Consider the following 25,937-nt stretch of genomic DNA (forward strand, 5'->3'; position numbering starts at 1 on the left):
GAGATTTCACTAATACTATAACAGAATTTCTGCTGTTAAGTTGTGAAATAGATTGAAAGCTACGGACAACAATAAAACTCGCATTTTAATAAGGTAAAAGAATGTATGTTCTTGGTTTTAATGACTGAAACCAAGAAAATAGGATTAGAAGTAAGAATAGGCCATTCAGCTTTAAAAGTGCCGCATTCCACATGAAGACTGCTGGTCAATCAAATTCAGTAGGGCCAGAAGAGACAGCACATAGGGTCCATAATACGAAAATAGGCACTTCAGCCCAACTGGTCCATGCCAAACAAAATACCCATCAGAAAATCCCATTTTCCCAGATTTGATCCCTATCCTTCCAAACAGCACCGTACCATGTTCCTGTCTAACTCAGACTCTGCATCAACAAGAAGGCAGGAGAACGAGATTGAGAGTGATTAAAAAAAATCAGCCGTAATGGAATTGCAGAGCAGACTCAATGGGTCGAATAGTCTAATTCTGCTCCTATGGCACTGAGGCTATGAAGACTGCCCCGGCTGCTGCACTCCTTGCCCACTAATATGATGAACTGATAGGTGAGGCTTCAGGCTCCTCCATGGGTTCAGATCTGAGGACTCATTTTTGGTTCGAAATGCTGTTGTTCACTTCAATTGTTTGCATGATTTGTACTTTTATTTTTCCTTCTCTTGACCATGTGTTGATCTTTTATTTTTATTTTTATTCTTTTTTTTCTCTTTAAATTAGTTTATTTTGGGTTTCTGGCTGTGTGGCTACCTGTGAGCAAGCAAATCTCAAGGTTATGTAATTTATACATTCTTTGATAAATATAATGGTATCTTGAATCTATGTCTAATGGACAGTTTACTCATGGAATATCAGTAAAAGGAAAAACTGCAGATATGATCTGAATCTTATAAGTGAATGGAATGATTCGTTTTTTACTGTATATGTGGACAAATGGAGATAACGTGTTATACATTTCCAAATTTTAAGACCAATGTATATTTCTGGTGACGTGGAGTGAACTGCCAGAGAAAATGGTGGATGTGGGTTTGGATGGAGAACCTGGTAAGTTCTGAAAACTTGTGCCAACCAACTGGCGAGAGTATTCAACAACACTTTCATCCTTTCACTGCTGCGATCGGAAGTTCCCACTTGCTACCTATGCGTATGTGGCTAGGTACAGCTCAAAACTATCTATAACCAACCAGTTGAGCGGTGTCTTATCAACAACTTTGCACTCAACATCAGTAAGAAAAAAGAGCTGATTGTGGACTTCAGGAAGGGTAAGACAAGGGAACATGAACCAATCCTCATAGGGTGAGCAATTTCAAGTTCCTAGCTGTCAAGATTTCTGAGGATCTAACCTGGTCTCAATATATCGATGCAGCTATAAAGAAGGCAAGACAGCAGCTATATTTCATTAGGAGTTTGAAGAGATTTGGTTTGTCAAATAAAACACTCAAAAACTTCTATAGATGTGCTGTGGAGGGCATTCTGACAGGTTGCATCACTGTCTGGTATGGGAGGAGGGGATACTGCGCAGGACCGAAAGAAGCTGCAGAAAATTGTAAAATTAGCCAGCTCCATCTTGGATACTTGCCTCCATAGTACCCAAGACATCTTCAAGGAGCATTGACTCAGAAAGGCCCCATCAGGAACCCCATCACCCAGAACATGCCCTCTTCCCATTGTTACCATCAGGAAGGAGGTACTGAAGTCCGAAGGCACACACTTATTCAGGAACAGTTCTTCGTCTCTGCCATCCTTTTCTTAAATGGACATTGAATCCATAACAGTCCCACAATTTAAATATATATATATATAATTTCTATCTTTGCATATTTTTAATCTTTTTAAAAACAAACACACACACACACACACACACACACACACACACACACACACACACACACACACACACACACACTTATTTATTTATTTTTAAAGTTTTTTTTCTTTCTACATTATGATGTATTGCATTGAACTGCTGGTGGTAAGTTAACAAATTTCATAACACATGCCAGTTATAATAAACCTGATTCTGAATGCAGCATCTAAGAGAAATTTGGACAGGTACATGGGTGGGAGGGGAAGAGAAGGCTATGGCCCAGGATGGGACTAGGTAGAATATCAGTTTGGCATGGACTACATGAGCTTAAGGACAGGTTTCTGTGCCACAGTGCTCTATGACCGTGCTGGAGTGTTCTATAACTATGAATATATAAAGAACACTAATAGAATCAGAATCAGCTTTATTATCACTAATTTCTGTGATGTAAAATTGTTGTTTTGTGTCAGCAATACAATGCAAAAATATAAAATTACCTTAAATTACAATAAATAAATAAACATTATGAAAAAAAGGAATAGTGAGGTGGTGTTCCTGGGTTCATGAACCGTCCAGCAATCTGATAATCAAGGGGAAAAGCTGTTTCTGAATTGTTGAGTGTGGGTCTCGAGGCTCCTGTATCGCCCCCTCAATGACAGTAATGCAAAGGGCACGTCACAAATGGTGAGTGTCCTTAATGATGGATGCCACCGCCTTGGGGCATCACCTCTTGAAGATATTCTTGGTGATGGCAAGTGCTTTGCTGGAGATTGCTGAGTCTACAGCCCTCTGCAGCCTCTTGTGATGCTGGGAATTGGAGCCTTCATACAAAGCAATAAATAGAATGAGAAATTTTAAAAAGTTTCTGAGGTAGAAAACTGTCATATTTTATTGATCCCAGGGGGAAATTAGTTTTCATTACAGTTGCATCATAAATAATAAATAGTAATAAAACCATAAATAGTTAAATAGTAATATGTAAATTATGCCAGTAGATTATGAAATAAATCCAGGACCAGCCTATTGGCTCAGGGTGTCTGTCCCTCCAAGGGAGGAGTTGTGAAGTTTGATGGCCACAGGCAGGAATGACTTCCTATGAAGCTCTGTGCTGCATCTTGGTAGAATGAGTCTCTGGCTGAATGTACTCCTGTGCCCAACCAGTACATTATGTAGTGGATGGGAGACATTGTCCAAGATGGCATGCAACTTAGACAGCATCCTCTTTTCAGACACCACCGTGACAGAGTCCAGTTCCATCCCCACAATATCACTGGCCTTACAAATTAGTTTGTTGATTCTGTTGGTGACTGTTACCCTCAGCCTGCTGCCCCAGCACACAACAGCAAACATGATAGTATTTTCCAGGAAGTGTGGGCAAATTTGCTGACATTTCCCACCTTTTGGCTGTTTGTGATTTGTGATTTCCTGACATGTGCACAAATACTGAAGTTCTAAAGTTGCAGTCAGCTACTTGCTGGTATTTTCTGACCACATTGAAACACAACCAGAGTCCACTAAAAGCAAACAGGAGAAAATCTGCTAATGCTGGAAATCCAAGCAATATGCACAAAATGCTGGAGGAACCCAGCAGGCCAGGCAGCATCTATGGAAAAGCATACAGTCATTGTTATGGACTGAGACCCTTCAGCAGGACTGAAGAAAAAATGAAAAGGAGTAGATTTTAAAAAAGTGGGGGAGGGGTGGGAGAAACACAAAGTAATAGGTGAAACCGGGAGGGAGAGGGGTGAAGTACAGAGCTGGGATGTTGATTGGTGAGAGAGATGCAGGGCTGATGAAGGGGGAATCTAATAGGAGAGGACGGAAGGCCCTGGAAGAAAGAAAAGGGGGGAGGAGCACCAGAGATGGGCAGGCAAGGTGACAGAAGGAAAAGAGGATGGGGAATGGTGAATGGTTCCGTCCACCAGAGAAAAGCGACATCTCCCAGTGGCCACCCATTTTAACTCCACTTCTCATTCCCATTCCAATATGTCTACCCGTGGCTTACTCTACTGTCGCGATGAGGCCACACTCAGGTTGGAGGAACAACACCTTATCTTCTTTCTAAGTAGCCTCCAACCTGATGGCATGAACATTGATTTCTCGAACTTCCTCCCCTTCACTAATCCCCATCTCCTTTTCCCTCTCCCACCTTATTTATGTATTTATTATTTGTGGTTACATAATTTGTCGTCTTTTTGCACATTGGCTGCTTGCTAGTCTTTATTTATGTGTCGCTCTTCGTTGATTCTATTGTATGTCTTTGTTTTACTGTGAATGCCAGTAAGAAAAATAAATCTCAGGATAGTTCTTGACATACACACACTCTGAAAATAAATTTACTTGGAACCAATTACCCTCTAAAATGGGTTAATAAACCAGTGGCCATGTGGAATGGCCGCTAAATATAATGACCACAATTAATAAACAAAAAAAACTACAAGAATGTAGAGAATTGCTGATGTCTCAAAAGGTAAAAATTCCTCAGGAGAAGAGTAATAAATATATGCAATATTTTTTCCTGGAAGGGTTTCTTAAAGCCATCCCTATGGAGTAATTTAATGTACAGCTGATGAAATAATCAAGCAACCCTGTAGATTCTTTCCACTTAGATGAGCCCAATTGGTTTCAGTCAACCATATCTGTCATCTTGTACGTGATGAATGGGAATCAAACTCTGCAGAAAATAATCATACTATATCCAAGGGATCTCCCAACATTGACTGCAATTGAAAAGACTCCTCCTCCACAGCTCGGTCTGGGAGCTCTAATAAACAAGCGTCTTGGATTATCCTGCCTTCTCACTTGTAGCAGCCAGTTTGCAAAACATTCCTGGATACAACATTCTGAATGACCTTGTTTGCACTGTGCTACAGTTGTTTGCATGAGGACGTTCATTCCCTTGCTGGTTCTCAGAGCTCTGTATGGCTCCAAGGAATAAGCAGCTGTTTAAAATTAGCTTTTATGGTTTCTGTCAGGAGAAAAACTCTGCTGGACCAATTTCTGTCCGCAGTTTATATTATTCCTCTGATATATTGAAACATCAATCAACCAAGCTCACCTATGATTCAAGCACTAAAAAATAAAAATTATTACAGACCATCAAATAGCCATTGGTTATTTTTGAAGTTTTGGGGGTACGTCAGCTTAGACCATGAGATGCCTGCATCGGGCATTTTCATGCCTCACAAGGCCCAGATTGGAAGTCTGTGTGGGGCGCCACTCCTCGCACAGACACGAGAGCAATGTGTGGTTAAGTGTCATAGTCATAGTCCTACTTTATTGATCCCAGGGGGAAATTGGTTTTCGTTACAGTTGCATCATAAATAATAAATAGTAATAGAACCATAAATAGTTAAATAGTAGTATGTAAATTATGCCAGTAAATTATGAAATAAGTCCAGGGCCAGCCTATTGGCTCAGGGTGTCTGACCCTCCAAGGGAGGAGTTGTAAAGTTTGATGGCCACAGGCAGGAATGACTTCCTATGACGCTCTGTGTTGCATCTCGGTGGAATGAGTCTCTGGCTGAATGTACTCCTGTGCCCACCCAGTACATTATGTAGTGGATGAGAGACATTATCCAAGATGGCATGCAACTTAGACAGCATCCTCTTTTCAGACACCACTGTGAGAGAGTCCAGTTCCATCCCCACAACATCACTGGCCTTACGGATGAGTTTGTTGATTCTGTTGGTGTCTGCTACCCTCAGCCTGCTGCCCCAGCACATAACAGCAAACATGATAGCACTGGCCACCACAGACTCGTAGAACATCCTCAGCATCGTCCGGCAGATGTTAAAGGACCTCAGTCTCCTCAGGAAACAGAGACGGCTCTGACCCTTCTTGTAGACAGCCTCTGTGTTCTTTGACCAGTCCAGTTTATTGTCAATTCGTATCCCCAGGTATTTGTAATCCTCCACCATGTCCACACTGACCCCTTGGATGGAAACAGGGGTCACCGGTACCTTAGCTCTCCTCAGGTCTACCACCAGCTCCTTAGTCTTTTTCACATTAAGCTGCAGATAATTCTAATCACACCATGTGACAAAGTTTCCTACCGTAGCCCTGTACTCAGCCTCATCTCCATTGCTGATGCATCCAACTATAGCAGAGTCATCCGAAAACTTCTGAAGATGACAAGACTCTGTGCAGTAGTTGAAGTCCGAGGTGTAAATGGTGAAGGGAAAGGGAGACAAGACAGTCCCCTGTGGAGCCCCAGTGCTGCTGATCACTCTGTCAGACACACAGTGTTGCAAGCACACGTACTGTGGTCTGCCAGTCAGGTAATCAAGAATCCATGACACCAGGGAAGCATCCACCTGCATCGCTGTCAGCTTCTCCCCCAGCAAAGCAGGACAGGTGGTGTTGAACGCACTGGAGAAGTCAAAAAACATGACCCTCACAGTGCTCGCTGGCTTGCCCAGGTGGGCGTAGACACGGTTCAGCAGGTAGATGATGGCATCCTCAACTCCTAGTTCTTGAGCCTTGCTCAAGGACACAAACACGCCTCCACTGCTGAGACTCAAACTAGCGACCTTAAGATCACTAGACGAATGCTTTAACCACTTGGCCACATGCCCAACACAAACTTCAAACTTTCTGCATAATCACTCAAAGAGTTGAACTGCTCATGCTTGTAAGGAGAGCTGTATAACTCATCTCCTTCTACCTCAGGCCATGAACTTATCAATCACCCCTCGAATTATCAAAGTAAATATATGTCACCATATAAGACTGTGAGATTCATTTTCTTGTAGGCATTCACCATAAATATGAAGAAACACAATGGAATCAATGAAGAACTATTGAAACAAAGATTGGCAGCCCACCACTACAACACAGAAACACACCTTTGGCCTGTCTAGTCTGAAGAATATGCCTAGTCCCATCAACCAGCACCCAGACTGTACTCCTCCCATCCATGTACCTATCCAAATTTCTCTTAAATATTGAAATGGAAGCGATATGCATCACTTTTAGGTGGAATGGTGGAGCTGTATCTCTACCAAAGGAAGTGTGAGGCCACCCTTGGGCAAGCTGTAGGACCTGCTTAGCAGCAACCCCCCCCCCCACACACACACACACACACACACACACGATCAGGTTTACGTGAAGCCTGTGGGAGCAGGTGGAGGATAGTTGTGTGGGAAGCTGGTGCACATCACAAGACCTGGCTATGTGAACACTGATGCCAGGCAGACAATCTTTGCAGAGTATTGATAAGGGCTGGAGTCACCTGTCTTGAAAAGGCACTGCCCAGAAGAAGGCAATGGCAAACTACTTCTGTAGAAAAATTTGCCAAGGTTAATTCTAGTCAAGATCATGATCGCTCACGTTATCTGAAATGCACATAATGATGATGATGACCTACCACTGAGTGAAGAAGTTCCTTTTCATGTTCCCCTTAAACATTTCACCTTTCATCCTTGGCCCATGACCTCTAGTTCTACTCTCACCAAACCTCAGTGGAAAAAGCCTGCTTGCATTTACCCTATCTATAGCCCTCATAATTTTGAACAATCACAATTTTATACAATATCACATATATTGAGATCAGTTCAGACATAAATACACTGAGGTTGTAAAAAAACAGATTTCAGAATATAATGCACAGTGTGCTTACTCAAGTTAGAATTTAATTAGTTAGGCACAACTGAGCGCAGAGAGCAGAAAGGATGTTAAATCTTAGGATGAAGGTAACCTGAAATAAAGGAGATAAATTTGAAACAACTGATCCAGAGGCAAAAGTGTTCCGATGACTGATTAACACAAACAAAAATACTGGAGGAGCTCAGCGGGTCAGGCAGCATCTATGGGAAAAGCGTAAACTGTGGAATTTTCAGGCCAAAACCCTTCTTCAGCACTGGAAAAGAGTGGCGAAGACGACTGAGTAAAATGTTGGAGGGAGAGAATAAGGCTGGCTGGAAGGTGATAGGTGAAGCACGGTGCGTGGAAAAGGTCAAGGGCTGGAGAAGAAAGAATCTGATAGGAGAGGAGGATTTACACAGTGGGCTGTGGGTGCCTGGAATGACTTGCCAGGGATGGTGATGGAGGCTAAAACATTAGGGGTATTTAAGAGCCTCTTGGACAGGCACATGGATGAAAGAAAAATAGAGGGTTACGGGGTAGAGTGGGTTTAGTACATTTTTCTAAGGAATATATGGGTCGGCACAACATCGAGGGCTGAAGGGCCTGTACTGTGCTGTAGTATTCTAGTGTCTGGGAGAGTGGAAGGAACAAGGGATCCAGAGGGAAGTACTAGGCAGGTGAGAAGTGAAATGTCAAAGAGGGGATTAGAGGTGGGGATGAGAGGAATTTTTGTTCACTAGAAGGAGAAATCGATACTCATGCCAGGTTGGAGGATACACAGCCAGAATGTAAGGTGTTGCTCCTCCACCCAGAAGGTGGCTTCATCTTCGCACAAGAGGAGGCCATGAATTGAAATGTTGCAAAGGGAGTGGGAGTCGGAATTAAAATATTTGGCCACCGGGAACTCATCCCATCATCTTCAAGTCAACAACTATACCAGTGCCTAAGAAGAATAATGTGAGCTGCCTTAATGACTATTGCCTGGTAGCACTCAAATCTACAGTGATGAAATACTTTGAGGTTGATCATGACTAGACTGAACTCCTGCCTCAGCAAGGACCTGGACCCACGGCAATTTGCCTATCGCCACAAGAGGTCAACGGCAGATGTCATCAATGGCTCTTCACATGGCTTTATACCACCTAAACAACATAAACACCTATGTCAGGGTGCTGTTCATTGACTATAGTTCAGCATTTAATACCATCATTCCCACTATCCTGATTGAGAAGTTGCAGAACATGGACCTCTGTATCTCTCTCTACAATTGGATCCTCGACTTTCTAACCAGAAGAACACAATCTGTGTATATTGGTAGTAACATCTCCTCCTCGCTGGCAATCAACACTGGTGCACCTCAGGAGTGTGTGCTTAGCCCACTGCTCTACTCTCTCTATACACATGACTGTGTGGTGAGGCATAGCTCAAATCCCATCTATAAATTTGCTGATGATACAACCATTGTTGGCAGAATCTCAGGTGGTGACAAGAGGGTGTACAGGAGCAAGATATGCCAACTAGTAGAGTGGTGTCACAACAATAACCTGGCACTCAACGTCAGTAAGTGGACTTCAGGAAGGGTAAGACGAAGGAACACATACCAATCCTCATAGAGGGATTAGAAATGGAGAAAGTGAGCTGCTTCAAGTTCCTGGGTGTCAAGATCTCTAAGGATCTAACCTGGTCCCAACATATCAATGCAGTTATAAAGAAATCCAGACAGTGACTATACTTCATTAAGAGTTTGAAGAGATTTGATATGTCAACAAATACACTCAAAATCTTCTATAGGTGTACTGTGGAGAGCATTCTGACAGGCTGCATCACTGTCCGGTATGGGGGGCAGGGAGCTACTACACAGGACCAAAAGAAGCTACAGAGGGTTGTAATTTTAGCTGGCTCCATCTTGGGTACTAGCCTACAAAGTACCCAGGACATCTTCAAAGAATGGCGTCTCAGAAAGGCAGTGTCCATTATTAAGGACCTCCACCAGCCAGGGCATGCCCTTTTCTCATTGTTACCATCATGTAGGAGGTACAGAAGCCTGAAGGCACACACTCAGCGATTTAGGAACAGCTTCTTCCCCTCTGCCATCCGATTCCTAAATGGACACTGAATCCTTGGACACTACCTCACTTTTTAGTATATATTATTTCTGTTCTTTGGATGATTTTCAATCTTTTCAATATACATATACTGTGACTAATTTACCTATTATTATTTATTTTGTTTTTTTTTTCTTCTATATTATGTATTGTATTGAACTGCTGCTAAGGTAGCAAATTTCAAGACACATGCCAGTGGTAATAACCTGATTCTGATTCACCATAGGAAACATCCTCTCCACCAAGGTCTTTCATCAATCCATAGGTTTCAATGAGGTCACTCTTCATTCTTCCGAATCCTAGTGAATACAGGTCTAGAGCCATCAAATGCTCTTCATTTGACAAGCCATTCAATTCTGGAATCATTTTCCTGAACCTCCTTTGAACCCTCTCCAGTTTCAGCACATCCTTTCTAAGATATGGGGCCTAAACTGGCTCATGGTACTCAAAGTGAGGCCTCACCAGTGCTTTATAAAGTTTCAACATTACATCCTTGCTTTTATATTCTTGTCCACTTGAAATGAATACTAACATTGCATTTGCTTTCCTCACTAAAGATTCAATGAGCAAAATATCCTTTAGGGAATCCTGCACATGAACTCTGAAGTCTCTTTGCACCTCAGTTTTGTTTTTGTATTTTCTCTCCATTTAGAAAATAGTCAACCTTTTCATTTCTTCTACTAAAGTACATGACCAAATACTTCCCGACACTGCATTCCATCTGCCATTACTTTGTCCATTATCCTAATCTGTTTAAGTCCTTCTGTAGCCTCTCTCCTTCCGCAAAACTACATGCCTCTTCTATCAAGATATACCTATCTTGATATTGTCTGCAAACTTTGCAACAAAGCCATAATCCAAATAATTGACATATAACATACAAACGTAAAAAGAAACAGTCCCAACACAGACCCCTGTGGAACACCACTAGTCACTGGCAGCCAAATAGGAAAGGCTCCCTTTATTCTCACTCTTTGCTTCCTGCCAATCAGCCACTGATTTATCCGTGCTAGGATCTTTCCTGCAATACCATGGGCTCGTAGTTTGTTAAGCAGCCTCATGTGTGGCACCTTGTGAAAGACCTTCTGTAAATCTAAGTACAGAACTTCATCTTTGTCCATCCTTTTTAATTCTTCAAAGAATTCCAAAAGATTTGCCCTTGAGGAAACAATGCTGACCACGGGGCATTTTTATCATGTGCCTCCAAGTATCCTGAGACCTGATCCTTAATAATTGATTCCAACATCTTCCCAACCACAGACTTCAGATTAGTTGGCCTATAGTTTCCTTTCTTCTGCCTCTCTCCCTTCTTGAAGAGTGGAGTAACATTTGCAATTTTCCAGTCTTCCGGAACCATTCCAGGATCTGGTGATTCTTGAAAAATTATTACTAATGCCTCCACGATCTCTTTCAGAACTCTGGGGTGTGTGCCATGTAGTTCAGGTGACTTATCTACCCACAAAACTTGCAGTTTCCCATGAACCTTCTCCCAGTAATGGTAGCTTCACACACTTCATGGCCTCTGACACCCAGAAATACCACCATACTGCTAGTGTCTTCCACAGTGAAGACTGATGTAAAATACTTATTCAGTTCATCCGTCATTTCCTCTTCCCCATTACTACCTCTCCAGCATCATTTTCTAGTGGTCCGATATCCACTCTTGCCTCGCTTTTACACTTTATGTATCTGAAAAAACATTTGGCATTGTTTTCAATATTATTGGCTAGCTTACTTTTATATCCTGTCTTTACATTCTTATTGACTTTTTTAGTTGCCTTCTGTTGATTTTTAAAAGCTTCACAATGCTTTAACTTCCCACTAATTTCTGTTCTATTATATGCCATCTCTTTGGCCTTTATGTTGGTTTTGTCTTCTCTTGTTAGCCACGGTTGAGTCATCTTGCCTTCAGAATACTTCTTCCTCTTCGGGATATGTACATTCAGTGCCTTCTGAATTGCTTCCAGAAATTCCAGCCATTGCTGTTTGGCCGTCATCCCAGCCAGTGTTCTTTTACAATCAATTCTGGCCAACTCCTCTCTCATGCCTCTGTAATTCCCTTTACTCCACTGTAATACTGATACATTTGACTTCAGTTTCTCCTTCTCAAATGTCCTGGTGAATTTGATCGTATTGTAATCACTTGTCCACTAAGGGACCGTTTACCTTAAGCTCTCTAATCATTTCTGATTCATTGCACAATACCCAATCCAGAATTGTTGATCCACTAGTGGGCTCAACCACAAGTGGCTCTGAAAAGCCAGCTTGTAGACACTCTAGAAATTCCCCCCCTTAGAATCTGGCACCAAACCGCTTTTCCCAATCTACCTGAATTTTTTAATCCACCATGACTATTGTAACATTGCTATTTCGGCATGGATTTTATATCCCCAATTGTAATTTGTAAACCACATCCTTACTACCCTTTGTGGGTCTCTCTATCCTTGCAATACTTTAGCTCCACAATGAATCAACACACTCTCCGGCCCAATGTTGCCTCTCTAATGATTTGAATTCATATTTTAGCAACACCTCCCCTTCTGCCTTCCTACCTGTGTTTTGGATACAATGTGTATCCTTGGACATTAAGTTACCAGAACAATAACACAATTTGCTTTGCCAGACTGGTTTCTGTTTAGACACTGCAATTTTGTTCATGCTCACTTTCATCTCTGACTGCAACTCAATTGTATCTCTGGCTGCAGTTTCCATTGAAACAGTGATTTCAACTGTTCTTTTAAGTGAGAATTTTGTTTCTGTTAGGAGCTGATTTTGAATGCTTTCTGGTAAGATTCCACAAACTAAACAAACTCTCAGTGCCCATCATTAAGTCCATCACTAGACGAACAATGCTCAAATAATCTCTTCAATTCAGCCATGTAAGTTAAATGGACTCCTCTTCCTTTGATTCCACTTATGAGAATAAGGATTCTGCAATCAACAATAGTCTCAGTTCTGTGTGTGCCTGCTTTACTTTCGTGAAATCAGCAAAGCACAATTTGGTTTGTTTGGTTGGAGCAGTTAAACTTCTCAGCAAATTGTGTGCACTTCCACTAATTACACTTAGTAATACTGGCACCCGCTCTTAATTAGCTATTTATTTTGCTTTAAAATAGAACTTAATTAGTTCTGTATATATCATCCAGTTATCTATTGTACAATCAAACATGTCTATTCTTTCAATGTAGCCAGCTGTTTCTGCTATTTTAAAAATTAATTTGTAATTATTATCACATGGAACACTCTGTTTATGAACTCATAACTTTGTCTGTTTTCTGCCTTTCTTCTTGAACTTGAACATCTCCTTGCACTTTTTAAAAACTCGAACATCTCTTTTTCCTTTGCGAAAAAAACGTGCTCTGCTTTAACAAGTAAGTAGTCATCTCGAGTTCATTTTCAATTCCATCCTCATTTCCACTGTTATATTTTGTAACTCCAAAACATGAAACTAATGAAATACATGGAGCTAGGAGATGTATGTCTTACTTTTATTTTACTTTTAGTGACGTATGCACTTATGATGTGGTTGTGTGATGATGTTAATTTGTGTACTTTTATAGATAACCTGTAATTCATTATGTAAACAACAAATAGAGCTTAATCAAACACTATTTGCAATATTACTCAAACAGTACTGAAATACACACACTTTCCAGTCCTGACGAAGGGTCTTGGCCCAAAACATTGACTCTACACCTCTATTATGGTGTTATGCTGAGAGTTTCCAGCATAACACCATAAAATATAAGAGCAGAATTACGCTATTTGGCCCATCGATTCTGCTCTGGAATTCCATCATGGATGATTTATTATCCCTATCAAACCCGTTCTCCTGTCTTCCACCTATAACCTTTGATACCTTGATTAGTCAAGATGCTGCCTGATCTGTTGAGTTGCTCCAGCATTTTGTATGTGTTACTTCCAGCACCTGCAGAATCTTTTGTGTTTAACTTCTTCTTAAGTTATTGCAGCATTTCTAATTTCCGAACAGCTTTCCTATGGCAGCACACACAAAATGCTACAACAATTCAGCAGGTCAGGAAGCATCTATGGAAATGAATAAACTGTCAGTGTTTTGGGCTGAGACCCTTCTTCAGGACTGGAAAAGATGATGGAAGAAACCAGAATAAGAAGGTGAATGAGAATAAGAATAAGCTCTTATAGCCACGTGATCAAAAATAAAAGCAATTTCCAAGTGGTCAGGGCTTGAATTGGTGAAACATCTGCCTCAGTACCAAGGATCTGGTTCTGTGGAAGGACACTGACATTGGTTCACTTGGCCTCACAGTACATAATGTACATAACAAAGCATCCTGAAGTCCTCCACCGAAGTGTTAGAATATAGAACGTACACTCAGCGGCCACTCTATTAGGTATAGGAGGTACCTATTAAAATGCCCACTGAGTGTGGAGCAGTATAATGGCACAGTAAAGGCCCTTCAGCCCATGATGTTGTTCTGACCTTTTAAACTAGTCCTGGATCATCCTAACCCTTCCCTGCCACATAGCCCTCCATTTTACTTCCATCCATGTGTCTAGCTAAGAGTGTCCTAAATGCCTCCTGTATCTACCTCTATCATCACCCCCAGAAGCACATTCCACACACCTATCAGTGTTTGTATAAAAAAACTACCTCTGACATCCCCCATACTCTTTTCCAATCACCCTAAAATTATGTCCCAATCACCCTGAAAAGGAAGCCTTCCACACTGTCAATGCTCTCATCACATTATACACATTTATCAAGTCACCTTTCATCCTCTGTCACTCCAAAGAGAAAAGACTTTGCTCAATGAACCTTGCCTCATATCCTTTCCTCTCTTGTGAAGACAGCTTCTTGATAATTCTCCGTGAGATTTATGAGGCCTGTCTTCTCAGGAAGCTACAGGGCTGACAGGAATTACAGTGGTAGAAATAACTTAAATCATCCTACCTCTTCTAACATTATTTGGCAGAAGGTTTCTTCTCTTAAAAAGCAAAAAGTTCCCAAGGTACTCAGCTGATCAGGCAGTAACTGTAGAAAGAGAAATAATCTTTAACCTGAAATGCTAATTCTATTTGTCTTTCCACATCTGTGGAAACAATAACTGCCTTTCTCTCTTCACAGATGCTGCCTGATCTGCTGAGAGTTTCCAGCATAACACCATAAAATATAAGAGCAGGATTACGCCATTTGGCCCATTGATTCTGCTCTGAAATTCCATCATGGTTGATTTATTATCCCTCTCAAACCTGTTCTCCTGCCTTCCACCCATAACCTTTGATACCTTGATTAATCAAGGAATTATCAAGCTCCTCCTTAAATATACCCAATGATTTGGCCTCCAACGCTATCTGTAGCAATGAGTTCTAAGGAATCACCACACTCTGGCTAAAGAAATTCAGCACCATCTCTTTACTAAAGAGTCGTTCCTTCTCAGGATGTTCCCGCTGGTACTGGACTCCACAACCATAGGAAATGTCCTCTCCACATCCACTCTATCCAGGCCTTTCAATATTCAGTATGTTTCAATGACATCCCTCCTCATTACCCCTGTGAGCACAAGCCCAGAGCCATCAAACGCTCCTCATACTTTAACCCTTTCATTCCAGGAATCATTCTCATGAACTCCTCTGGATCCTCTTCAATGCCTGCTCATGCTTTCTTAGATAAGGGTCCCAAAACTGTTCACAATACACCGTGTGCTCTGACCAATACCTTGTAAAGCCTCAGCATTACTTTCTTGCTTTTATATTGTAGTCTTCAGAAACGAATGCCAAAATTGCATTTGCCTTCCTTACCACTGACTCAACTGGGAAGGTAACATTTAGGGAACTCTACACGAGGACTCAAGTCTCTTTGCCCCTCTGATTTCAGAATTTTCTCCCTATTTATAAAGTACTTATTCCTGCTACCAAAGTGCATGACCATACACTTCTCTACACTATAGTTCATTTGCCACTTCTTTGTCCATTCTCTGAAACTGTTTAAATCATTCTACAGACTACTTGCTTCCTCAGCACTACCTGCCACTCCACCTATCTTCATACATTATGCAAAATTGGCCACAAGCCATCAATTCTGTCATCCAAAGCATTAACATAAAATGTGAAAAGAAATGTTACCCACAATGACCTCTGCAGAACACCACTAGTCAGCAGAAGCCAAACAGAAAAGGCCCCACTTTCTGCCTCCTGCCAGTCAGCCAATCTTCTGTCCATGCTAGTATCTTTCCTGTAATACCATGGGGTCTTATGCTGTTTAGCATTCTCATATGCAGCACTTTCTCAAAGACCCTCTGAAAATCCAATTAAACAACACCCACTGACTCTTCTTTATCTATTCTGCCTGCTATTTCCTCAAGGAATTTGAACAAATTTATTAGGTAAGATTTCCACTTAAGGAAACCATTCTGACTTTGGCCCATTTTATCATGTGCCACCAAGAAGCCCGAAACCTCATCCTTAATAAGGATACCAACACCTTCCCAACCACTACAGGAAAGCTAACTGGCCTGTAATTTCTTTCATTTTACTTCCCTCTCTTCTGAAAGAGAGGAGTGCCATTTGTAAGTTTCCAGAACCCCCCCCACCAGAACCATTACAAAATCTAGTGATACTTGGAAGATCACGACTAATGCCTCCGCAATCTCATCTCTTCAGCCACCTCTTTCAGAACCCTGGGGCGTAGTCCATCTGGTCCAGATGACTCATCCACCTTCAAAACTTTCAGCTTCCCAAGCACCTTCTCCTTAGTGATAGCAATTACACCCACTTACAGTTCATATCACAATTCAGTTCCAACCAATTAATAAAGATAAATGAATCTTCTCAGGAAATTAATTTTAGAGACATTTGGTCACAATTAATAATATCTATAATTCAAAGTGGCACTTGTTTCTCATAAAAATGTTTTGGCTACAAGAAGTAGACCATATTTCAGGCTGGCTTGATATCATAAGCTCCATTTTGCGTTGTCAATAACATCACTAACTAACCCTAATGATGCTTCCCTTTGTGTTAGACAAGACCAAGAACCCATAATCACTTTGAGTTACAAATCATCATCGTTAATGAAAACTAGAGCCCCAGGTCATGAAATATGCTCGTAGAGTCAAAGAAAGTTACAGCATAGAACTAGTTTGCGGTACCGCTTTGTAAAACATGTTTGCTCTGCCCACAACAAGGAGGATTTCCCGTTTCCCAGTAGCCAACCATTGAATTCCAATTCCTATTCCCATCATGACAATTCAGTCTATCATCTCCTCTACTGCCACAATGAGGCCACTCAGGTTGGAGGACCAACATCTCATATTCCATCTGGGTAGCCTCCAATCTGAGGGCATGAGCCTCAATTTCACAAACTTCCGGTAATTTCTCCCCTGCACTCTCTTCTTTTTTTTCCCATTCCCCATTGTGTCTCCACCCGTATCCCTTCTTTTGTCCTCTCCTACCCATCAGCTCCCTCTGGTGCCCCTCCTTCTTCCCTTTCTCCCATGTTCCACTCTCCTATCCAATCATATTCCTCCTTCTTCAGCCCTCTTTACCTTTTCACCTATCACCTCCCAGCTTCGCACTTCATCCCCACTCCCCCATGGAAATGAACAACACGAACAATTCTTGCGCTCATAAGCCACTCAGGAATCAGATGGTGGAGGGAAAGGAGGTGTTTCTGATTCTTTGAATGTGGACCCGCAATCACAGTCACAAGAAGAAGACATGTCGTAATGGTGAGGGTCCTGAGGCACTGCCTCTTGGCAAAGTTCTGAACGAGGAAGAGCGTTGTTCCCATGAAAGGGCAGGCTGAATCTATAGCCCTCTGCATGGTCTGACTGGTCCTTGAGCCAGTGCTTATTAGGGGATCACAGGTGGAGAGGGTCAGCAACTTTAAAATCCTTGTTGTTATTATTTCAGAGGATCTGTCCTGGGCCCAGCACATAAGTTGTTCATCCATCATTGACGTCGATGAGGACCTCGACACCATCACAGCAGCACCTCTATTTCCTGAGAAGTTTGCGAAAATTCAGCATGCCATCTAAAACTTCGACAAACTTCTATAGACGTGTGATGGAATGTATATAGAGCATCATAGCCTACTATGGAAACACCAATGCCAGTCAATGGAAAATCCTGCAAAAAGCAGCAGGTACAGCCCAGTCCATCACAGGTAACGCTCTCCCCACCATTGAACACATCTGCACGAAACATTGTCACACTAAAGCTGCATCCATCATCAGTGACCACGACCACTTAGGACATACTCTCTTCTCACTGCTACAATCAGGAAAAAGGTACAGGAGCCTCAGGACTCACACCACCAAGTTTAGGAACGGTTATCACTCCTCAACCGTCAAGCTCTTGAACCAGAGGACATAACTTCACTTCTCCCATCCGTGAAATGTTCCCACAACCCATGGACTCACTTTCAAGGACTCTTTATCTCATATTCTTGATATCTATTGCTTATTTATTTATTTATTATCATTATTATTTCTTTTTGTATTTGCACAGTTTGTTGTCTTTTGCACACTGGTTGAATGCCCAAGTTGGTGCTGTCTTTCATTGATTATGTTATGATTATTATTCTAGTATGGATTTATTAAGTATGCCCACAAGAAATTGAATCTCAGTGTTGTATATGGTGACATATACTATGTGTTTTTGATAATAAATTTACTTTGGACTTTGAAATTCTTGTGATCCTGTGCACTAGAGGCTCCATACCAGACTGTGATGTGACCAGTCAGAATGCTCTCCACTGTACGTCTGCAGAAATATATAAGTATCTTGGGTGACATACAAAATCTCCTCAAACTCCAAACAAAGTAGAGCTGCCTGCGTGCTTTCGCTGTGGAAATTAAAACTGGTGTTCTGAAGCGAAAATAAGAAAAAAAAAACATCAGTAATAATTCTGCACAGATGGCAAACCCATAGACGAAGGCAGATTCAGAAAATATTTGCTTAAATAAGTGGATTTGTTGCCAAATTTCTGCTCACTACAGCCAGCATTATGTTAGAAAGTAACACACAGCACAATTTGCAAACCATTAAAAAGTAAAAAGTTTGAAAATGTTATGTTAATATTTTGGAATGTGCTTTACTCAATTTACTGTATATTTCAATACCAAGATTATTGTTTTAAAACGTCAAACTTTATTTTAAGTAACTCTGCCTACCAGTTAGGTCCAAACCCTCTGTGAAGTGGAGTGGAGCATGCCAACAGAAACTATGTGGTTCACATTTTTTAGCTTTGGCTGTGATATCTGCAGTGTGGTAGTGCAGGAATGTCATGCTGCGAATTACTTCACTATTTTACAGAGTTCTAGAAACATCCAGTGCAGAATAGGTTCATTCCTCTGCCTTACAACAATATATGTAAATCTAATTACTCAAATGGATAAATGCTTCCTTTGCTGTTGAACCTGCTTCCAATACACTTTAAAGCTATGCATTCCAACTTGTATATTCTGAGGCAAACAAGTCATTGCAATGACGCATTAATACATGTTTCCTAGTGCAGGAATTTTGATGGTGCCTGACTTCCTGAGTAGTTTATTCTCCAGAGTTTAGAGGAATGAGGTGGGATCTCATTGAAACTTATTGATTGTTGAAAGGCCTAGATAGAGTGGACATGGAGAGGATGTTTCCTATAATGGGGGGAGTCTAGGACCTGAGGGCCCATTTTCAGAATAGAAGGGCATTCCTTTGGAACTGAAATGAGAGGAAATTCTTTAGCCGGAGAATGGTGAAACTGTGGAACTCAAAGTTCAAGTTTATAATCATTCACCCATATACATGTATATCACCAAACAATGTTCCTCCAGACCAAGGTGCACAGCACAATACATATAACTCCATACAACATATGACATAATATTACCACAAAAAAACTAAGTAATGAAATATATTCCAAAATATTGACATTTACATTGCCATGGATGACTGTGGAAGGCAAATAATTGGGTATAATAAGAGCAGAGTTTGATAGCTTCTTGATTAGTAATGGTGTCAAAAGTTATGGGAAGAAAGCAGGAGAATGGGGCTGACAAGGATAAATAATCAGCCATGGTGGAATATCGGAGTAGATTCAATGGAACAAATGTCCTGATTCTGCTCCTATGTCTAATGGCCTTATGGTTTCTGTTTCTTTCCAGATCATAGCAACTTCTCACTTCAAAACAATCACATTCTCTTGAGTTCCTTTGCTAGAGTCCTCTGCCAAAAACAGAATCAAAACAATATTTAATATCATTGACATACATCATGAAATTATAAACTAAAATGAGAACTACGTAAAGAAAATAGCTTAAATAAGCAGTGCAGAAAAAGAGCAAACCTACTGAGGTAGTGTTCATGGGTTCATTGTTCATTGAGAAATCTGATGGCAGAGGGGAAGAAGCTGTTTCTGAAACCTTGAGTGTGTATTTTCAAGCTCCCGTACCTCCTGTGCAATAGTAGTAATACAAAGAGAACATGTCCTGGGTGACGGAGGTCCTTAATGATGGATGCCACCTTTCTGAAGCATTACCTCTTGAAAATATCCTCAATGCTGGAAAGGCTGGCAGAGTTTGCAACATCCTGCAGCTTTTTCCAATCCTGTGCCGTACCGATGCCTTTGCCTTATTTTCTCTGTCAGAAACTTGCATCATTTTGATAGCTGCTGCTATAGTTTGAAAATCCTTTGTCTTCCTCACATGAGCAACTGGCACTCTTCGTGTGCAGTCATTACCCTGCTGCAACCCATTGGTTACTAACACAGATTGTCATGGGATTCCTCAAACCATACTACTAGGAGACAGCAGCCTACCACAACTACTTCAACCAGATATTGATATTGACTGCTTGAAAGTCCACTTTAATGGTTGTAGCACACAAAGCTACATATCAAAACTTGGGACTGGGGATTGGGCTGGATTTCTTTTTCACACTGCTTGAAGGGATGGTCTCCCCCTGTGCCACAGTTCCATGTATTTAGGAGGTTCAAAGTAAATTTATTATCAAGGTAAAAATAACATCACCATATACAACCCTGAGATTTGTTTTTTTTGCGGGCATACTCAATAAATCTACAACACATTTCAGTGATGGGGCAAGTGAAGCTGAGTGAAGATATCCTCTTTGGTTCAAGAGCTTGATGGTTGAGGGGTAATAACTGTTCTTGAACCTGGTGGCATGAGTCCTGAGGCTTCTGTGCGTTCTTCCTGATGGCAGCAGCAAAAGAGCATGTCCTGGGTGCTGGGGATCCCTGATGATGGATGCTGCTTTCCTGCAACAACTTTCCGTGTAGAAATCATCCTGACTTCTGAATTGAGTGACTCTGCAGGGCAGGCAAAATCTCTAGAAGTTACTGTGGTATTTGTGAAGGGTCTTCAACCTGAATTGTTAACACTGTTAATGCTGTCCACTGATGTTGCTGCTCTGCTGAGTTTCCCCAGCATTTTTCAATTTTAACCTAGATTTCCAGTTTCTTTGTTTTATTTTGATTTTTCATAGTTAAATTCTTGTTGTCTTTGGTATCACACTCTTTGCTCTGTGGCAAGTTGATGAAGGGCCACAGCCAGACTATATACGCGCTATATTTGTAGGGGTCTATGGAATAGATTATGATATACCTTCATAATGTTGTCTTTCGTAGACATTAACCATCAATCTACAATGCTTTATCCTTGCTTTATCCACAGGTAATACTGGACAAAATTTGTTGTATTCCAGGTATACAACAAGGATTTACCTCTGACATTCCAGATTTGGCTTGTCTGTCCAAGTACCATTTGAGAATTTACTGCACTAATAGACAACAGGGAAAATACTGGCTGGCACTAAGCTGTACAAGATGCCAAACAGATATTATTGAGCATTGAGCCTTAAAATAACTGTAAGGATCACTAGTGAACTCAAGTGCAGGAATCATAGAGACTTCGACAACTCAAACAAAACGCAAAAATTATTGCAGAAAGTAACCAGCAAACTTTGGAACATAGAAGGTTGAGGGGGGACTTGATAGAGATATTTAAAATTATGAGGGGGATAGATAGAGTTGACGTGGATAGGCTTTTTCCATTGAGAGTGGGGGAGATTCAAACAAGAGGACATGAGTTGAGCGTTATAGGGGTAACATGAGGGGGAACTTCTTTACTCAGAGAGAGGTAGCTGTGTGGAACGAGCTTCCAGCAGAAGTGGTTGAAGCAGGTTCGGTGTTGTCATTTAAAGTTAAATTGGACAGCTATATGGACAGGAAAGGAATGGAGGGTTATGGGCTGAGCGCAGGTCGGTGGGACTAGGTGAGAGTAAGAATTCAGCATGTACTAGAAGGGCCGAGGTGGCCTGTTTCCGTGCTGTAATTGATATACGGTTATATGGTTATAATCTAACGAGCTCAGGAAAACTATTCAGAATCTTGAAGAACTGAAATTACTCACAGTACACAGAAGAACTCGATCAGAATTTCACCAGACAAGGAACCCAATGACCAAGCAAAGAGGGATTAGCATGCCTCTCTGAAGTACACCCTGGAGTACGTAGGAATGCAAGACATTGGCAATACTGTGCTAATTAAATTATCCCAAATTGAATAAGTGTGATAAATAGAAAGAGAGTTTAACAATCCCCATGACCCCCAATGAGACACCTGCAAAACAAAGTGAAAAATCAGAGCTAGTCCAAAGACAAAGAATTAGACATAAAAGGTGAAAAAAAATTGAAGGAACACTGCATACCCACAAGGAGACACTGAGAAAATACAATCCACATATTAACTAAAAAAAATCTTCTTTTAAATTTTGAAATGATCTCTGGATGTGACATTATAGCGTAATATTACAACATTGGAGTTAATTAGGTTAGGCTGCATGGGATTCAGGAGGAATTAGGGAGGTAGATTGAGAATTGTCTGCCAGTGGTAGTGATGGAGGCAAAGACAATAGGAGCATTTAAGGGAAGTTTAGACAGGCACATGAAAGTTAGAGTATGTTTGGATATGGGTCATGTGCAGACAGAAGGGATTAGTTTAAGCAGATGTTATTTGCTTAATTAATTCAGCACAACATCGTGGGCTAACAGGCCTGTTCCTGGTCTCTACTGTTCTATGTTAATTATAAAGGTCTCTTGTCCCTAATCAAGCCTGTTCCTTCAAGCAACACACACAAAAATTGCTGATGAACACAGCAGGCCAGGCAGCATCTATAGGAAGAGGTACAGTCGACGTTTTGGGTTGAGACTGTTCGTCAGGACTAATTGAAAGAAGAGCTAGTAAGAGATTTGAAAGTGGAAGGGGGAGGGGGAGATCCAAAATGTTAGGAGAAGACAGGAGGGGGAGGGATGGAACCAAGAGCTGGACAGTTGATTGGCAAAAGGGATATGAGAGGATCATGGGACAGGGGGCCCAGGGAGAAAGAAGGGGGCAGGGAGAAGCCCAGAGGATGGGCAAGGGGTATAGTGAGAGGGTCGGAGGGAGAAAAAGGAGAGAGGAAAATAAATAAATGAATAACGGATGGGGTACGAGGGGGAGGTGGGACATTAACGGATGTTAGAGAAGTCAATATTCATGCCATCAGGTTGGAGGCTACCCAGACAGAATATAAGGTGTTGTTCCTCCAACCTGAGTGTGGCTTCATCTTTACAGTAGACGAGGCCGTGGATAGACATATCAGAATGGGAATGGGACGTGGAATTAAAATGTGTGGCCACTGGGAGATCCTGCTTTCTCTGGTGGACAGAGCGTAGGTGTTCAGCGAAGCAGTCTCCCTGCCTGCGTCGGGTCTCGCCAATATATAGAAGGCCATACTGGGAGCACCAGATGCAGCATATCACCCCAGCCGACTCACAGGTGAAGTGTCGCCTCACCTGGAAGGACTGTCTGGGGCCCTGAATGGTGATGAGGGAGGAGGTGTAACGGCATGTGTAGCACTTGTTCCGCTTACAAGGATTAGTGCCAGGAGGGAGATCAGTGGGGAGGGATGGGGGGGGGGAAACGAATGGACAAGGGAGTCGCGCAGGGAGCGATCTCTGTGGAAAGCAGAAGGGGGAGGGGAGGGAAAGATGTGCTTAGTGGTGGATCACTAAGGCCATTGTCTCCCACACCATCACCAAATTTATCCACTCAGGGGATCTCCCATCCACTGCTACCAACCTTATAGTTCCCACACCCCACACATCCCACTTCTACCTCCTACTCAAGATCCACAAACCTGCCTGTCTAGGTAGACCCAGTGTCTCAACTTGCTCCCGCCCCACCGAAATCATTTCTGCATACCTCAACACTGTTTTATCCCACCTTATTCAATCCCTTCCTACCTATGTTCGTGACACTTCTCACGCTCTGAATTCTTTCGATGATTTTAAGTTCCCTGGCTCCCACCGCTTTATTTTCACCATGGATGTCCAGTCCATATATACCTCCATCCCCCACCAGGAAGGTCTCAAAGCTCTCTGCTTCTTTTTGGATTCCAGACCTAACCAGTTCCCCGCTACCACCACTCTGCTCCGTCTAGCGGAATTAGTCCTTACTCTTAATAATTTCTCCTTTGGCTCCTCCCACTTCCTCCAAACTGAAGGTGTAGCCATGGGCACCTGTGTGGGTCCTAGCTATGCCTGCCTTTTTGTTGACTTTGTGGAACAATCCATGTTCCAAGCCTATACTGGTATCCGTCCCCCTCTTTTCCTTTGCTACATCGACGACTGCATTGGTGCTGCTTCCTGCACACATGCTGAGCTCGTTGATTTCATTAACATTGTCTCCAACTTTCACCCTGCCCTCAAGTTTACCTGGTCCATTTCCAACACCTCCCTCCCCTTTCTTGATCTTTCTGTCTCTATCTCTGGAGACAGCCTATCTACTGATGTCTACTATAAGCCTACTGACTCTCACAGCTACCTGGACTATTCCTCTTCCCACCCTGTCTCTTGCAAACATGCCATCTCCTTCATGCAATTCCTTCGCCTCAGCCGCATCTGCTCTCAGGGTGAAGATTTTCATTCCAGGACGAGGGAGATGTCCTCCTTTTTTTAAAGAAAGGGGCTTCAGTTCCTCCACCATCAACTCTGCTCTCAAATGCATCTCTCCCATTTCACGCACTTCTGCTCTCACCCCATCCTCCCACCAACCTACTAGGAACAGGGTTCCACTTGTCCTCCCCTACCATCCCACCAGCCTCTGGGTCCAACATATAGTTCTCCGTACCTTCCACCACCTCCAACGGGATCCCACCACTAAGCACATCTTTCCCTCACCCCCCCCCTGCATTCCACAGGGATCGCTCCCTACGCGACTCCCATGTCCATTCGTCCCCCATCGCTTCCCACCGATCTCCCTCCCGGCACTTATCATTGTAAGCAGAACAAGTGCTACACATGCCCTTACACTTCCTCCCTCACCACCATTCAGGGCCCCAGACAGTCCTTCCAGGTGAGGCGACACTTCACCTGTGAGTCGGCTGGGGTGATATACTGCATCCAGTGCTCCCGATGTGGCCTTCTATATATCGGCGAGACCCAATGCAGACTGGGAGATCGTTTTGCTGAACACCTACGCTCTGTCCACCAGAGAAAGCAGGATCTCCCAGTGGCCACACATTTTAATTCCACATCCCATTCCCATTCTGATATGTTTATCCACAGCCTCCTCTACTATCAAGATGAAGCCACACTCAGGTTGGAGGAACAACACCTTACATTCCATCTGGGTAGCCTCCAACCTGATGGCATGAACATTAATTTCTCTAACTTCCGTTAATGCCCCACCTCCCCTTCGTACCCCATCCTTAATTTATTTTTTTAATTATTATTTATTTATTCTCATTCTCATTTTCTCTCTCTCTCTCTCTCTCTCTCTCTCTCTCTCTCTCTCTCTCCCCCCCCCCTCTCCCCCCCCTCCTTTTTCTCCCTCTGTCCCTCTCACTATAACACCTTGCCCATCTTCTGGGCTTCCCCCCTCCCCCTTTCTTTCTTCCTAGGACTCCCGCCCCATTATCCTCTCCCTTCTCCAGCTCCCTATCACTTTTGCCAATCAACTTTCCAGCTCTTAGCTCCATCCCTCCCCATCCTGTCTTCTCCTATCAATTCAGATCTCCCCTTCCCCTCCCACTTTCAAATCTCCTACTATCTCTTCTTTCAGTTAGTCCTGACTAAGGGTCTCGGCCCAAAACGTCAACTGTACCTCTTCCTATAGATGCTGCCTGGCCTGCTGCATTCACCAGCATTTTTTATGTGTGTTGCTTGAAATTCCAGCATCTGCAGGTTTCCTTGTGTTAACTGTTCCTTCAAGCCTTGGTTAACATGAGTTCCTTTAATCTTAACAAAAAAACAGCTAATTAAAAATTTACAGGATTTAGGTGAATGAAATTATTCCAAGCTACAGCTGCAATGTTCTCTGCATTTCAAAGCAATTTGTTGTTGGGGGTTACTGTTAACATACTTTAATACTTTATACTTTATTGTCGCCGAACAATTGATA

This window comes from Mobula birostris, chromosome 4 (assembly GCF_030028105.1).
Source record: "Mobula birostris isolate sMobBir1 chromosome 4, sMobBir1.hap1, whole genome shotgun sequence".
Lineage (NCBI taxonomy): Eukaryota > Metazoa > Chordata > Chondrichthyes > Myliobatiformes > Myliobatidae > Mobula > Mobula birostris.